The 8,488-nt window shown below is 38.2% G+C and overlaps 1 pseudogene; it reads left to right on the top strand.

The window, feature by feature from the left end:
- The first annotated feature begins 666 nt into the window (after nucleotides 1-666).
- On the top strand, nucleotides 667-6,479 carry LOC143570473 (receptor-like protein kinase FERONIA pseudogene; annotated as a pseudogene).
- Nucleotides 6,480-8,488: the final 2,009 nt, after the last annotated feature.

Here is an 8,488-nt window from a genome sequence, read left to right as displayed (position 1 = left end):
TTAACGTTTATAACTTGTCATGCTTATGAATGTTAACCAATCATTAAACCTCTTGTACGTTTTACTGTCAAACCGACATATGAACATAACCCCATGCCCTGACCACCATGACTAAACAAAGATAATGACCACCATCCTTGTAACCCTGACGCGTATAATCTCTAAACCATCTCACAATCATGCCTAGGTGTTTGTGAGTCAATGAGTCATACTAAGTTGTATTGGAATATCAACTTTGATCAACATATGATACTTTCCCACCTAAAACCCGGGTAATCTATCATGGAATTGTATGACACCTCATGATAGCTCAACAAACATAAACGGACTTTCCGCTAAAAACGGTTTACTGAATTTCAATTCGTTTACATGCCTAACAAATAGTTTGTCTATATGAAATAGTCAATTGAAAAATTCTTCAAATTTTAATAATAGCATTATAAATAATTTCGTATTTTGTTTGTTAACTACTAAGATTTCTTAACGGCCATATTTGCAATTATCCTGTTTGGACTATTACTGACTAATTCAAATGGAGTTTTCTGTTCTTTGTAAGCTTCCACACCAAATATCAAGTTAAGCATGTCATTTTCCATTGTACAACTCTAACTGCACAGTGTATATAAGTACATATACAATCCTATATTATTACCTAACGCGGAAACCATGACGACTTTCCAGGTCTACTCTTAAGCTTAATTAATTTTTATAAGGACGATTATTAATACTGTAATAATTTTCTCTAAGGTTCCAAGAAAGCATCATGTTCCTGTCAGTTTACCATTCTTTTTTGTGGTGTTCTTATGCACCATCACCTCACAATCATACAAAGCCATTGATCGCCTCTTCCTCAAATGTGGTTCATCTGGCGCTTCAAACTCCGATTCCGACCAGCGATGGGACGAGGATGGACATTCCAAATTTGTCCCTTCCAACATCACCATCATCTCCTTCTCATCTACCCCCGAACACCTCGATCCCTCAGTACCCCAAATCCCTTACTCTACCGCAAGAATTTCTAATACTTCCTCATTCAACTATACATTTCCTGTTTCCCAAGGCCCCAAATACCTCCGTTTACATTTCTATCCGGCCACCTACTCCAACCTTAACACCAAACAATCTTTCTTTGATGTATCATCCAATGGCAACTCTCTTTTAACCAACTTCAGTGCTTTCCTGACCCTAAGAAGTATGAGCGGTTTCCCTCCAACTACATCACCAACTTGAATTTCAAATTAATTCATATTTTTAGATAAGATTATATTGTTAGAGGTTTCCTATTTTGTTGTAAACTTCCCCAGTAATTTTGGAACTCACTTTGTATTTATTGTAATCTCAGTCAATGTGAATATTTGGTTTTGGTTGAAACGTATTTTATATGGTATCAATTGCCTAGGTTTACCTACAGCCGCCACCACCGATCTCTTTCTCCGGTCAATTTTTTTTCCAATAACCATGTCTACTGCCAGTTCTCTTGATTCCACAAATGTTGGCACCCTCCCTCTCACAACTCCATCCTCCCTTACCATGGTATCTCTCCCTCAATCCCTCAAATTTACTGAAACCAATTACTTAAGTTGGAAGACTCAAATTGAAGCCTTGTACGGGCTTGATCTCTATAAATACATTGATGGCTCCCTATTGGCACCAACACCCGCCATCGACAATACCGAAAATCAACTCCTCATCCAGACTACAACGCATGATTTCATCAAGATCGACTTCTTTTCGGGGCTATCGTTGGCAGCCTTTCTCCATCCCTTGTCCCCTTAATGGCATGGAAAATTTTATCGGACACTTTTGCCTCAACCTCTCGAGGTCACATAAAACAACTCTACCACCGTCTCCTCAAAAAGGCCTAACCAATCTATACCGAGTTCATGCAATCGGTGAAAACCATTGCTGACGAGCTCTCCATTCTTGGTAAAAAGCTTGACCAAGAAGACGTTACCGATATTATCCTCGATGGTATCGACCCATCTGATTACAAAAACGTCATAGATGGAGTAAATGCTCGAGACCATCCAATAACCTTCCACGAGCTCCATGAAAAGCTTATCAACCAAGAGCTTATTTTAGCCCAAAAACAACCCCTCACTTCCAATCTTCACCACCCAACCACTGCCTTTCCAGCCCACACTCGCCCACCACACAAGAACTGGCACAACCGTTATCAATCACAAACCGCATGTCTCCTGTCCACCCCACCCGCTGTCAACACACAAACACATAACCAAAGTCGTCCGTTCCTTGGAAAATGCCAGTTTTTCTTTACCAAGGGTCACTCTCTCACCTCATGTTATGCCTTAAAAAAGCAATATCCTCAAATCATATTGCATGCTCTTCCTAAAAGTGCTCAAACCACTAACCCTCAAGCCCACATGATGACAGCAGCGGATGCTCCACAACCCGATAACCGCCCTTGGCTATTCGATAGTGGTGCCTCACACCACTTAACCAATGATTTAAATGCAATGTCTTACCATGCTCCCTACGATGGTACCCAAGAACTCGTCATAGGTGATGGTTCGGCCCTTAACATTACTCATGTCGGCTCTTTAACACTTCATTTTGACAATACATCTTTTGTCTTACATAATATCTTATGTGTTCCGTCTATTTCTCGCAATATCATATCTATTTCACGTTTATGTCTTGATAACAATATACTAATCCAATTTTTTTCTCTTAATTTTGTTATCAAGGATTGCCTCTCCCAAGTTCCTCTACTCCGGGGTCAAGCTAAACATGGCATCTACGAGCTTCGGCCTAAGCAACCACCTTTTGCTTTCCATGTTCAAACAAATAAATCACACTTGTGGCATCATCGTCTCGGACATCCGCATTCCGAAGTGTTAAAATATATATCTTCTATTGTTTTGTCTATTTTACAATTCAATGAATCTTGTAATTCTTGTTGCATTAATAAGAGCCATAAGCTCCCTTTTCACATATCTTCTCTTAAATCAAATGCACCATTACAACTTCTATTTTCTGATATATGGTCCTCGCCCGTCATGTCATACGATGGTTACAAATATTATATAATATTTGTTGACCATTTTACCAAATATACTTGGATCTACAACCTTAAAAATAAATCTGATTCTCTTACCACTTTCGTTAGTTTTCAAAAACCGGTAGAAAACTACTCCCTCCGTCCCATTATAAGTGTCCTAGTTTGATTTTTCAAGTCTTTCTTGTTTAATTTTGACCGACAATATTCTTTTTTTTGTTATATAATACTTGATGTAAAATATATGAATGGATTGGGTTTTAAATGTATTTTACATTGATATAATTTTCATCAAGTATTATATGACATAGACAAAAATATTTACGATCAAAGTTGCGAAAGAAAGACTTGAAAATTCAAACTAAGACACTTATAATGGGACGGAGGAAGTATTTTCAATGCAAGATTAAACAATTGTTTTCGGACAACGGTATATATAAAACTCGCTTACCATCTAGCATCTTGTGGTATTTCACATCTTACTTCTCCGCCTCACACACCCGAACACAATGGCTATGCCGAACGCCGACATCGGCACATCGTTGAAACGGGTCTTACCCTTCTATGTCATGCCAAAATGCCTCTCAAATTTTGGCCTTTTGCTTATACCACAACCACATACTTAATCAACCGCCTACCCCACTACAACTCTTAATAATGAATCCCCTTTTCTTCGTCTATTCAAAAAACTACCAAATTATGATAAGCTTCGTTGTTTTGGATGCTTATCATACCCTTGGTTACGTCCTTATCTATCTCACAAATTGGATCCCAAATCCAAACCATGTATTTTTGTAGGGTATTCCTCCACACAAAGTGCCTATTATCTTCTTGATCCTACAAATAACAAAATTTATACATCTAGTCATGTTCACTTTGTTGAAAACCTATTTCCTTATGAATCATTAACAAATTTAACCACCCATCCTGCTCCAAATCCGGATGACTGGTTACCTTTTACAATTCATATTCAACCTCAAACTAACTCCACAACACAACATAATTCATCACCTACTTCCCCAATTCAAAATCCCAACACCCACTCACAAACAGACCACAACCAACCAACCCCTTCCACTCAACAAGCCCCACAATCCACACCACCAATTAATCCTAACCCACACAGTACACCTACCCATATTGAATCTTTTACAAATGCACCTTCCTCCATGGCCCACCCATCTAACACCTCATCAAGTGAACAACAATTTACCACACTTCACTGAACCCATAGACCCACCTACATCTCTAACCCAACCTTTTATTCAACATACTGAACCATCATCTGACACTCATAATTATTCTTCCACTACCACCGCCTCTCCTCCTAACACTCGTAAGACACGCAAGCCTAACCCGAAGTATCACAATGATAACTTTGTTCTTTATAACGTAACTTCTTCTCACCCCAAAGAACGCTTAACTATAAGAAGCACCCCGACCACTGATGCCCGAATAATCATCAAAGAATTCCTTATCTATATAAAAGATACACAAATCCTGAACGTTACCTTTTCACCCTCACCCAACTCATATGCCTTCATCAATGGTATTGAAATCGTTTCAATGCCTCAAAATCTGTATTTTAGTGGTAAGGCAGCTAAATACGTTAGGCAGTTGACGGGACTACTATTGATAGCGAAACGGCACTTGAAAGTATTTACAGGCTAAACATAGGTGGAGGACAGATATCTGGTAAAGATGATACCGGTATGCAACGGTCTTGGGATAGAGATAATAACTACATCTACGGCGCTGAAATTGGGTTAACGCCTTTTTATCATAGTCTAATCATGTATACCAAGGAGACACCTAATTATACTTGAGTTAGTATATCAAACCCAGAGGAGTTAATCAGTCTGACAACTACAATCTCACTTGGGTACTTCCTCTTGATTCTGGGTTTCATTACATGCTCGGGCTTCATTTTTGTAACATTATACCACAATACACAAAAAAGGTCAGGTTTTTTTACGATCTTCATTAATAATCAAACAGCTGAGGATGAGGTCGATCTATTCTACTGGACTAAAGGAAGCGGGTATCCTGTATTCAAGGAGTACATTGTGTTCCATGATCCAAATGGCAGCCTAATGAAGCAGGATTTGTGGCTCGCCATGCATCCTAGTCCCCGCTACGAAGTATATGTTGATGCTTATTTGAATGGTTTGGAAGTCTTCAAGCTGAGCAATGCAAAAAGTTTAGCTAGCCCAAATCCTGAAGTTCCTCCTGCAACCACACCAACTGTGCGGACACAAACCGAAACAAATAACAAGAAACAGACTCCATATGCTGTGATATTTGGAGGAATCGGAGGGGTGTTAGTCTTGTTGTCTATTTTAGTTCTTCTAGTTTTTCGGACACGAAGGCGAGTCAAACACTATGGTCCTGCTGATGAAAAATCATCATACGGCCCATCTTATAGTGAATCCAAATCTACAAAGTCTACTAATTCGACACTTCCACCAAATAGATGTCGTCGTTTTCACTTACAGAAGTGAAGGCATCTACAAATGAATTTAATGTTAATTTCATCATTGGAAACGGAGGGTTTGGTAAGGTGTACAAAGGTCACATTGACAATGCTACAACTATTGTTGCAATCAAATGACTTGACTCATTATCAACACAACGTTTTCAAGAGTTTCATACAGAATTTGGGCTCCTCTCTAAACTAAGCCATGTCCAATTAGTGTCCTTGATTGGATACTGTGATGATGAGGGGGAAATGATACTGGTGTATGACTATATGGCGCATGGGACTCTGCGATAACATCTTTACAAGACAAGCAAACCTCCTCTGTCATGGAAAAGACGTCTTGATATTTGCATTGGTGCTGCAAAAGGTTTGCACTATCTCCACACTGGTGCAACGCGTGCCATAATTCATCGGGATGTTAAATCTACAAATATTTTATTAGATGAAAATTGGGTTGCTAAGGTGTCTGATTTCGGATTGTCAAAGTTAGGACCAAGAGACCAAGCACAAAACCATGTTAGTACGGTCGTGAAGGGTAGTTTTGGGTATGTGGATCCCCCATACTACAGAAGCCAGAAACTCACAGATAAATCTAACGTGTACTCATTTGGAGTTGTTTTGCTTGAAGTGTTGTGTGGAAGACCTGTTATGAATCCCGGGCTGCCAAAAGAACAAGTGAGTTTGGCAGAATAGGGGAAAAGTTGTTATTGGAAAGGAACCCTGCACAAAATAATTGATCCAGAACTAAAGGGTGTGATAACACCAGAGTGTTTAAGGCAAGTGGGAGTGGTGGCAGTTAGTTGCTTGAAAGATCAAGGTAGTGAAAGGCCAACCATGGACGAAGTAGTTTGGGGACTACAGTTTGCACTAGAGCTACAGGAAGCTGCCAAGAAAACATTTGGTGAGGCCGTATCTGAAAAATCAAGAACTTCCGTTGTTGATACGCACAACCCCAATAGGAAATGGGACATCATCAGTTAGTACGAGGGGTTCTAGTCCGAAACAGTTTTCTCCAAGATTATTATTGGAAATGAAAGAACACAGATTGAACGATTTATGATAACAACAACAATTGATAAACTAAGATTCTTGTATTATTAACTTAAGATCAATCTTGGGTGGGTGAACAAAAGGTGTCGGCCCTCACCCTTATATACACAAGGTTTTGGCGGTTTAACTGTCAACTAACCAAACCGTTATGACAGTTATAAATAACTGTAATAAACTGTTAAGATAACTGTCATTGGTTGTGACAAGTTTAACCGACAACTACCTATGTTACGATAATAATAACAATAACCTAAGTATTAATGTTTATTTATAGATGCTAAGTATGAAAATATATTCTAATAATGTTTATAGTTCTAATACACTCCCCTAAACATAATTTGGTTTAAGGGAGGTCTTGTTCTTTGGTAGACTTTGAAAGGCTTCATACAGAGCAATCTTGGCAGCATCGAAATTTATCTTTCGTTTCTTGTTTTCTTCATTTCGTTTCTTGAACATCTTCTTTGCACCGATCCAGTCGTTTCCCATGAATAGGGCATATTCATGTGATTCCTTTAGTCTTCTATTCATATCATCATTTGCATCTGGTTCATTTGGTGCATCATCATCCTTGCTTTCCAGATTTTCATTCCCGGCTTGTGGCTTTGTTATATCTTCATTTTTTTTATGACTCCTTCCTTCATGTTTCTTCTTTGTTTGTATATAACCTGTGTTCAAACTCAAATACATCCAAATATCTTGCATAGGTTAGTTTCATAACATGTCCTTCATACCACTCAAAACCAATATCTTTTGCAACCATTGTCCACAACCCGAATCATCGATTAGATTTATGAGGGCAACACAATCTTCAAATGTTCTAAATTCTACGGCATGTATGATTGCTTCATTCCAATTAAATCTTTCACAATCAAGACTTATGTTCTTCATATAGTTTTCTAACGAACTCCCATTATCTTTCTTCACAAACTTTCCCTTCTCAAGAAATTTTCACAATCCTTATTGCATCTATTAACATAATCCTGATTTTTATCTTTCTTTTCTATATTCAAGACAAGCCCTTTTCCTTTGTTACCCTCTATATTATCCGGATTATTAATAATGTTTGGACCTTTAAAGATTTGATATATACGACCAATAAACCCGTCAACTTTTACTACATACCCTTGAAGGATTAATTGATCATAACTTAAGATATTTTTATCAACATTAGGAACATAGAATACATTAGGGATAAATAAAGTTTCTTGTTCGGTTTCAACACTTGCAGTTCCTAATCCCCTAATAAATATTTTCCCTGTAGTACCTTCGATGCATGTTTCTATTCCAAAAGAACTTTTGATACAACTAAACATTGATAAATTACCCGATATATGATGTTTGACAGTGTGGCTTATGTACCACATATTTGCCCATAAACCTGTGTTTGAACCTGCAACCAATAGATCTTCGTGATGATTTTCTATGTTCATATGATTTCTGGTTCCCACATCTAAGGACTTATTTATTAATTCCCGGGCCTCATGATCTTCTTTAATCGGACAATAAGCGATGAAGTGCCCAAGTTCTTTGCAATAATAACAACGTTGTTGCTTCCTCCTGCCCCTTCTCTGTTTGATTTTCCGTTGCTCGATGATGCAATGTTGGCAAGGCATCATGATGATAAACGAAGCGAGAGTTGAATTACATGTGTGTAGGGTGATTTGATAGAAGATAACCATGGCTCTGATACCAAATTATTGGAAATCAAAGAACAAAGATTGAACGATTTATGGTTCAACAACAATTGATAAACTAAGATTCTTGTATTATTAACTTAAGATCAATCTTGGGTGGGTGAACAAAAGGTGTCGGCCCTCACCCTTATATACACAAGGTTTTGGCGGTTTAACCGTCAACTAACCAAACCGTTATGACAGTTATAAATAACTGTTAAGATAACCGTCATTGGTTGTGACAAGTTTAACCGACAACTACCTATA

The sequence above is a fragment of the Bidens hawaiensis genome, unplaced genomic scaffold (genome assembly GCF_021521415.1).
Source record: "Bidens hawaiensis isolate Kalapana, Puna unplaced genomic scaffold, B.hawaiensis_p1.1 tig00024989_1, whole genome shotgun sequence".
Classification (NCBI taxonomy): domain Eukaryota; kingdom Viridiplantae; phylum Streptophyta; class Magnoliopsida; order Asterales; family Asteraceae; genus Bidens; species Bidens hawaiensis.
Note: the sequence above shows the minus strand (reverse complement) of the source record. Positions and strands in the feature narration are given on the sequence as shown.